At 33.9% G+C, this 8,687-nt stretch overlaps 1 pseudogene; it reads right to left on the reverse strand.

The window, feature by feature from the left end:
* Nucleotides 1–764: 764 nt before the first annotated feature.
* On the reverse strand, nucleotides 765–1,502 carry LOC109267397 (40S ribosomal protein S6-like; annotated as a pseudogene).
* Nucleotides 1,503–8,687: the final 7,185 nt, after the last annotated feature.

An 8,687-nucleotide genomic window follows, 5' to 3' on the forward strand; every position in this document is an offset into this window, starting at 1 on the left:
ACAATATCATAGCTATTCAGAAGTCTATAAGAATTAAATCTAAAGAACCAAAATACTTGATAAATACCTATAGTATACCCATTTAGTTGCTAAGATATTCATTTAAACCATGTCAATCATGTGTTTTTTTTACTCTATGATGCAGCTCAAAGTTTGACTCCTACCTTTTCCAGACCTTCAAATCATAAACCTTCACTCCTAGTTAAATCTCATCCATAGTTTAATAATCACTTAGTAGAGGCAGAGAAAGGCAAAACAGACAGCTTAACCTCTATGCCGGGCAAAACCTTATAAAATACTAATCTATAGTCTTTTCTTTGTGACACATTTTAATCTTCCATTACTGAAAATGTTCTTCTTGTCCTCTTTTTCTTAATTTTTGGGATTCTAACTTAGGAATAAAGCCCATATTTCTTAAAACATTCAACTTCATATTTTTAGAAGGTAAAACTCTTGCCAGGCAAGGGTATTGATATTTTAGGTGGAAAGCATCAGATTCCCAATTTCCCCATCTGCTGTCTCATGTTCTCTTACAATCTTATTTCTCAAATAAAAATGTCTCTGAACTTGGAGCTACTAGGTAGGGAGGATAATTTTAAACTTTCAGTTTATGAATAAATTCCACAGATAGAAAGAAACCTTGTATGCTAACTCATGTTAGTGTCAGTGTGTAAGGTTATTAACCAAAACATTTTTTTTCTTTATACATAGTTTTGTTTTGTTTTGTTTGATGTTTGATCTTATTTGTTACTCTTAGAAAAATCTCAATTTTGGCTGGACTCAGACTTAGAGGTAGAAACTCTCAGAGAAGACAGCCTCTGTCTCTTGGCAATCTGTTCCTGGTATTTTTCTTTGGCTTCTGTCATTTTCTTGGCCAAAAGTTTAGCATGTCCTGCAGCCTCTTCTTTATTTTTCTTAGTACGCTGTTTCTTCAAAGCAATACGCCAACATCTATGTTGGAGGACACATGGAATACAGGATGCTGAATCTTGGGTGCTTTGTTTCTAGGTTTCTTAACTTCTTTGTTTAGGGGCTTTCTCACAGCATACAGGTGGACATCATCTTCCTTAGAGAGTTTAAAAAATTTGCAGATTCTGCTAGCTCTTTTGGGTCCCAGTCCATAAGGCACAGTAGTATCAGTGAGTCCAGGAATATCTTTCTGCCCTTTTTTTTCTACAATGACCAAGTTGAGAAAGCTAGGCAACCCCAACAGAGTTGTGCTTTTTTTCTCCAGTCCTCCTTGGTCTGTAGCAGGAATGCCCTTTACGCATCAGCAAATGGACATGGCCATAGGTCGACACCCTGCTTCATGGGGAAGCCTTGCTTGTCATTGCCACCACTGATTCAGACCATGTAACCCTTCCATTCTTCACCTAGAGCATCAGCAGCAACTTCTGTGGCCATTCGCTTCTCATAAAAGGTATGAAGTTTGAATTCATCAACCACTTCAATGAGTTTCTGGCAGCAAGTAGCTGGGAAAGAGGTGTTCAGCTTCATGTTGAAGCAGCTTACAGCCTCCAAGGCGCCACAAAAAAAAGGTCTTTATACATAGTTAAATGACTGTCGATGGATTTGAATGCATCGGTACAGTGATAAGCCACTCCAAAACATAAATACCTTATTTACACAAAACGTATCTTCATTCACCTTTTATGTCCATAGAGAAATGTGATCTGGGATGTCTGGGCCTCCATCACATTGTCTGTTTGAAACGCAGAGTTAATTGGACATTGTGAGAAAGGAAAAGAGAGATTGGAGAATGGGCATTTTGTTGCCTCTGTCTGGAAGCGATACACATGATTTCAAATAAAATTTCATTAGCTAGAATTTGTCACGAGTCTTCCTAAATGGTGAAAAGCTATGAAATAAAATGTTTGCACAGAAGGAGAGGACAAGAGGACATTGGTGAAGACTAATAATTTCTACAAAATTACTTTTGTTATAAAAAGGCAGTTTTCCTAAATGATATAATGCCTTGCTATGAAGCTATAGTAATTAAGAAAGTATATTATTGCCATAGAGTTGAACCAAGAGACCAAATAAATAGAATAAAGATCCCAAAAAGATTCCTGCTAAATTAGAACTTAGACATCTCACAAAGATGACACTCCCATTGGTAAAAAAGGAGACACCATTCAATGGAGGTAGGAAAATGATTATCTACAAGGAAAAAGATAAAATCCAATCCTTATTTCATATAATAATTTAGCTCACTATTTATCAAGGGTGTTAAATCTAAGAAAAATTCAAACTCAGTAAACAATATCGATAAGTATTGTTTAGAACTTGGATACCAGGGAGAAAGTTCTTTTTTTTTTTTTTAATGTTTATTTATTTTTTGAGACAGAGAGAGACAGAGCATGAACGGGGGAGGGTCAGAGAGAGAGGGAGACGTAGAATCTGAAACAGGCTCCAGGCTCTGAGCTTTCAGCACAGAGCCCAATGCGGGGCTCGAATTCACGGACCGCGAGATCATGACCTGAGCTGAAGTCAGACACTCAACTGACTGAGCCACCCAGGCACCCCAGGGAGAAAGTTCTTAAACAAAAGAAAAATGTGACTGTGTTAAAGTCAACAGCTTTTGCTCATCGGGTACCCTAAAGAATAACAACAAAAAATGTGAATATTTTTTTCAATGTTCACAGTGACCAGTGTTTCCCATTGTAAATGAATATACTGTAATATTTACACAATGGATTATTTCCAGCAGAGAAATTAAATAAGCCATATCAACAATAGGTGAACCTTAGCAATATCATATTAAATGAAAGACTCCCAAACAAGTAGATGTAGCATGATGTCCTTTATATAAGTTCAACAACTGAAGTGCAATTGAAATATAAATATAATATAATTGAAATACAAAGAAGACAAACAATATGTATAAATGTGACAAGCTATAATAAGAGGAAAAGAAGAAAATGACAAACATGATTTTGTACTACAGAGTGTGTTCACAGGTATGTACTACATTATTAAAAGTAGCTAAGTCATTAATAATGAGAAGATGTTGTGGATCAAGGATTATAGTTAATCTACTCTGTGAATTTAGGCACTTAGATAATTAAAGGACACATTATTATTACACATTGTTTCAGGAAAGAATTTTCATAAACACAAAATAGGGGCCCTGATTTAACAAGTATTTCTGTTTAAAAATGGAAATTTTGGGGTGCCTGGGTGGCTCAGTCAGTTAAGCGTCTGACTTCATCTTGGGTCATGATCTCACAGCTCATGGGTTCAAGCCCCGCATCAGGCTCTGTGCTGACAGCTCAGAGCCTGGAGCCTGCTTCAGATTCTGTGCCTCTCTCTTTCTGCTCCTCCCCCACTCATCCTCTGTCTCTCTGTCCTTCAAAAATAAATAAACATTAAAAAAATTTTAATGGGATTTTTAATTGACCATGAGCTCCACATGAGCTAATTGAATACCGTAGCTGTGTTTTAAAAAGTTAAAGTGTATTCTGTGCACTGAAGATGTGTAGCATTCCTCTTGATAAGGTCCTTCCTTCAAATCCCTCCACTGTAACCTCAAGTTAAATACTAGGAACAGTCGTGAGGGCATAAGAAACCATTGGTTGCCATACAGCATAGTGATTAAGGACATACATTTTGGTCTTTTAAAATATGAATTTAGATCTTCATTTCAACCCCTTACTATTGGGTAAAATGATTTAAATTCTCCTAAACTCTGTTTCCTCCTTTGTAAAATAGGGATAGCAAATTGGAGATAATGCCATTAGTACACTGCCTAGCATGTAATAATCTCACAAGAAATGAACTATTATTATCAATTTGATAGTTTCCTACCATTTTTCTTGAATTCAGATGATGAGGTTTTCAGAAATTACTGTTACATACAAGATAATAAATGGGACAAAATAAATTTTCTTTGAGAATATTTCTAGGTTAGGGTAAGATACTCTGGGGTGGGGTAGGGAGGGGTCTAGGGATTGACATGATTTTTTTTTTTTGCCAAATATGTTAAAGTATTGTGATTTAATGAAAAAGGTTAAAGCTTGAGAGAGCACAACTAGGACCAGTCAATGGAAATTACAGGAAAGCACAATTAAGGTTAGAATAAAATTTATTTTTCTAATTAACTAGCTGCCCAAATTTACAATAAATCATTCCATAAGGTTGTATTTTATAACCAAAAATTTTATAACAAAAGGGGCATGGCTTTTTAATATAGATCCCAACCTTGGATAATAAGTCACCTATACATCCCTTTCCATCTCTAATGTTTAATGATAGAAAACAAAATAAAGGTATAAAAATGAACAGAGTACCACTTCCTCCAATAAGGTTGTAGATTCTTAGTGCTGTTTCTTAGGAAGCTGTATTAGTTTCCTGTAATTTATGTAACAAAATACCACATACTTCATGGCTTAAAACAGCAAATATTTATTCTCTTAAAATTCTTGAGACCAGACACCAGAACTCGGTTTCACTACTCTGAAATCAAGGTTTGGACAGGGCTCCCTTCAGAAGCTCTACACGAGAATCTGTTTCTTTCCTCTTCTATCTTCTGGTAGCTGCCAACATTCCTTGCCTTGACCACATCACTCCAATCTCTGCCTCCTTGGTCATGTTGTCTTTTCCTTTTCTGTTGTCAAATCTCCCTCTGCATCTCTCACATAAACACAATATGACAGTATTTAAGGATAGTCTCCTATCTCAAAATCCTTGATCAATCTCATCCGTAAAGTCTTTTTTTTTTCCATAAATGGTAACATTCACTGATTTCATGGATTACACAGTGCATATTTTAGGGACAATAATTCACTCCAGCATCAGTACCTTCAACTTGAAATAGTGTATTTGATCATAAGTGTTTTCACTGATCAAGTCAGCACTTTTAGAGAGCAAAATCTATTTCCATGTCATTATAAGATAACTTTCCTAGAGAGGTAGAGTATAGATTACTAGAGTCCAGAATTCTCATTAGTCTGGGGATGATACAGTTTTTATGACATCCTTTTTTCATCATGATTTACAGTATAAACCAAGGGTCAGCAAACCATGGTGCATGGGCTACATGCAGCCACTGACTGTTTTTGTATGGTCCTCAAGTTAAGAATGATTTTTGCATTTTTAAATGCTCAGAAAATAAAATAAAAAGAATATTTCATGACACCCAGAAAGTCCATGGATTTCAAAATTCAGTGTCCATAAATAACTTTTCCTGGAACAGGCAAACTCACTCATTTATTTATTGTCTATGCTGTAGAGCAGAGTTGAGTAGTTGAGACAAAGATCATATAACCCACAAAGCCTAAAATATTTACTATTCAGTCCTTTATAGAAAAGAGGTCACTGACTCCTGCTATAAATGTTTTTCTTTGAGACTTCAAACTGCTCTCTATACCTAAAGGTAAACTTTTGGATTGAGTAAAACAAAACAAAACTTAAGTGATTGCCTCTTAAAATTGATGGGAGTGGGGCAAATGGGTGATGGGCATTAAGGAAGGCACTTGTTGGGATGAGCACTGGGTGTTATATGTAAGTGATCAATCACTGGATTCTACTCCTGAAGCCAAGACTACACTGTATGTTAACTAATTTGAGAATAAATAAAAAATAATAAATAAATAAAATAAAATTGAAAATCTTAATTTTCATTGAATATTATCTCCATAATACATTAACAAAATTTACTTAAGTGCTCTCTTAAATGCCAAAAATTTGTCCTCATTCTCTTTATTATTCATACCCTGAGGGCAATGAGGAAGAAATGGTGAGGGAAGTTTAGGGATAAAGGAAATTGAGAAGACACTGTTTAATATAAAAAAATAATTAGTTTCACCTCAGAAACAAGACTTGAACAGCATTAAACAAATAAACAAAAAATTAAGTAAGAGGTTTTTTTCTCTGTGCTCATATAACCAGTTAGTTGTTTTAACATATATGTTAAGGGAAATTTCTATCTGCATATGATCATACTGAACTGATAAATTAATAAACAGAATTTAATATTATGGTCTATTCAATGTGAGAATGAGTAGGAAATTTACAGTAGAGCAATTAATATGAAGGTTGTTCAAAAAATTAACCTTTATGAATACATTTGATGAAAACTTAATTTGTCCTTTAGAGAATCACAAATGAGCAAAATGATAATATATGTTTAGGTTAGGGCTATACGTGATAAAACTACTTTTCATTCTTTAGTGAATTGGCAGGCTTTTCATTAACAATTATAAAAATATTGCCAAACTAAGATCATCTTCAAATTAAATCCTCAAGCCAAGAACTATAAAGTTTATAAACTTTTTAGTTTCTCTCTCATGATTTTTAATATATCTCAAATTGGCTGTTCAATCATACATATATATGTACATACATGCACGCATACACTTATATACATATGAGAGTAGATAATGTATATAGTGAAGATGTGTGTATATGTGTGTACGTGTATATATATACCTTATATTAGTATGTATACTTATATTAAGATGCATACCTCATCTTTCTATCTGTAGATTGGTATAGGTCATCCATTTATGTCATGGAAGATAAAGACAAACGAACCCAAATAATTGACCAAAACCCATAATTGATGAAAATTATGGTAGTTTCTAAATGCCCAGTAATCAAGTTTTGTTTCTAGTAAGGCAGTGTCATTTGGGTTTTCTGGGAAATATCACCCTATAGATACAGAAGTGGTTTTACTCTTTTCATACTTTGCATCCAAATATCATTAATCTCCTAGAATTAATTAGATATCTGTAGAAATATTGAACTTACCATGTTTCTAAATGTATCCTGTTTTAATTTGGCTTAGGATATACATTTTCAAGGATGAATTTGCTGCTATTTTTCCTCTTCTAGTTGACAGTGAAATACTATATAGAAGTTGTTCTCCTAACCCTAGTTGTCAGTCACAAGCCTATTTTAATAGGTTTATTTATTAACTCTGTATCTCACTTTTTTCTATAAATCCATTTGAGAGAGATTTAAAAAATGTGTTTGTTTTGGCAAGGAGGAAGTAAAAGAGGTGATAGAAAATAAAATTGAATTTATGCATTTATGTATTTTCTTCATATGGAAAGTATCAATATGCTTAGAGTTAAAGGAAATTGTTTTATTTTGAAAATAATTTTTTCAAGTCCCTTTCCAAGATGTGATGTCTTCAGTTATATTTTCTCAATAAATTGGATGCAGTTATCAAAATTTCTACCACTCTTGGAGATAAAAAAAGCCAAACTTTTTCCTCAAAAAAATTAAGTCATGTTTTGAATCATCAGCAATAGTGAAAGAATTCAATGTCATCTAGAAAGTCACTGGTTAGATCATTCAATAACAGTAGTCTTTCCTGTTTGCAAACACCAATTATAGTTTATCATGTTAACTTTTAACAGAAGGGTAGATTTAGGAGGCTGAGTAGATGCTATTTCATGCTTCATTACACTGTATATGTAATGTAAATGGTATGTTATTATCACATATGAAGATAATAATTTATATATTCTTTAGAAACAGCTCTTCAGTTATTATATATAACAAAATAAATGTGTGTGTGTGTTTTCAAGTGTGTGCATATACAATAATGCTACAAAACATAAATTCTGGCAGACATCTGGGTCTGTGTCTCAGCTTCTTGTCATCCTTGGACAGATACATTTTCTGAGATTCAATTTTACCATTTGGAAAATACCAATCACATAAGATTTTCGTGGTAATTCAAAGCTATGTCAAATATATGTCATATATTTAAGGCTGAAAATTTAGTGCCCATCCACTCCCTTTTAATTTTCTCCAAATTAAAATTATAGATTTCAATTACTATTTTTTTAAAAAGCTATAATTGCTATTAAATATAACCTTTAAATTTTGACTTTTAAATTCTGTCTTGACCAAATAATCAATTATCCCTCAAATCATTTTTTTCCTTTTTCTTCTTTTTAAGCTGACTCATTAGAGCTAAACAATCCCAAACTAATTCTCACTTATGGTGTAAGAAACACAACATTAGAATATAAAGATTGTAGGTATCTTACAGTCAAATCTATTATGTAAACTCAGTTCAAAACACTGATGATGATTTTTCATTGATCCTGTGCTTTTGATGGTCCATCAACAAACAAGTCTCCAAATCTGAGGCATGACATCCAATTTTAGACAGCGCTAATTGTTTGATAGTTTTACTTAGGGAGAGCCAACATGCAGCTGCTCTTTGTGACTTTATTCAGCCACTCATTACATATAAATGCTAGATCACTTGTCCCCTAAGTCATCTCTTTTCTGGGCTGAACATAAGCCTTGTTGTCCCTTGAATGAAGACAATTTCCATCTTTGTCCTCACTGGAGTTCCTGTCACTATCACTGAGCCAGAAACTGTACTAAGTATTTATTCTCTCATTTAATGATGACACTAATCCTAATGAGGTGAATGCTATCATCACCCTCCTCACACACATTATTTTAGATAACAGATGCAGAAACAAACAAACGAACAAAATATTGTACAATCTAGTCTAGCCCCCGTTGCTTTTCTGTGAAATCCCCGGGACACTTACCACTTTTACTTTTATAATATTTACAGAGTCAATAAGACACAACATAAAGAACATGCCCCCATACCTAACCTTCTTAATTATTACCCGATAATAAGCTCTAGTGGTTTGCAGTCTTTTTTGGGTTTTATCTTCATACGTCTCCCACCTCAGCTTTCCATTGCCCCT

The sequence above is a fragment of the Panthera pardus genome, unplaced genomic scaffold (assembly GCF_024362965.1).
Source record: "Panthera pardus isolate Hobbes unplaced genomic scaffold, ASM2436296v1 HiC_scaffold_2, whole genome shotgun sequence".
Taxonomy (NCBI): Eukaryota; Metazoa; Chordata; class Mammalia; order Carnivora; family Felidae; genus Panthera; species Panthera pardus.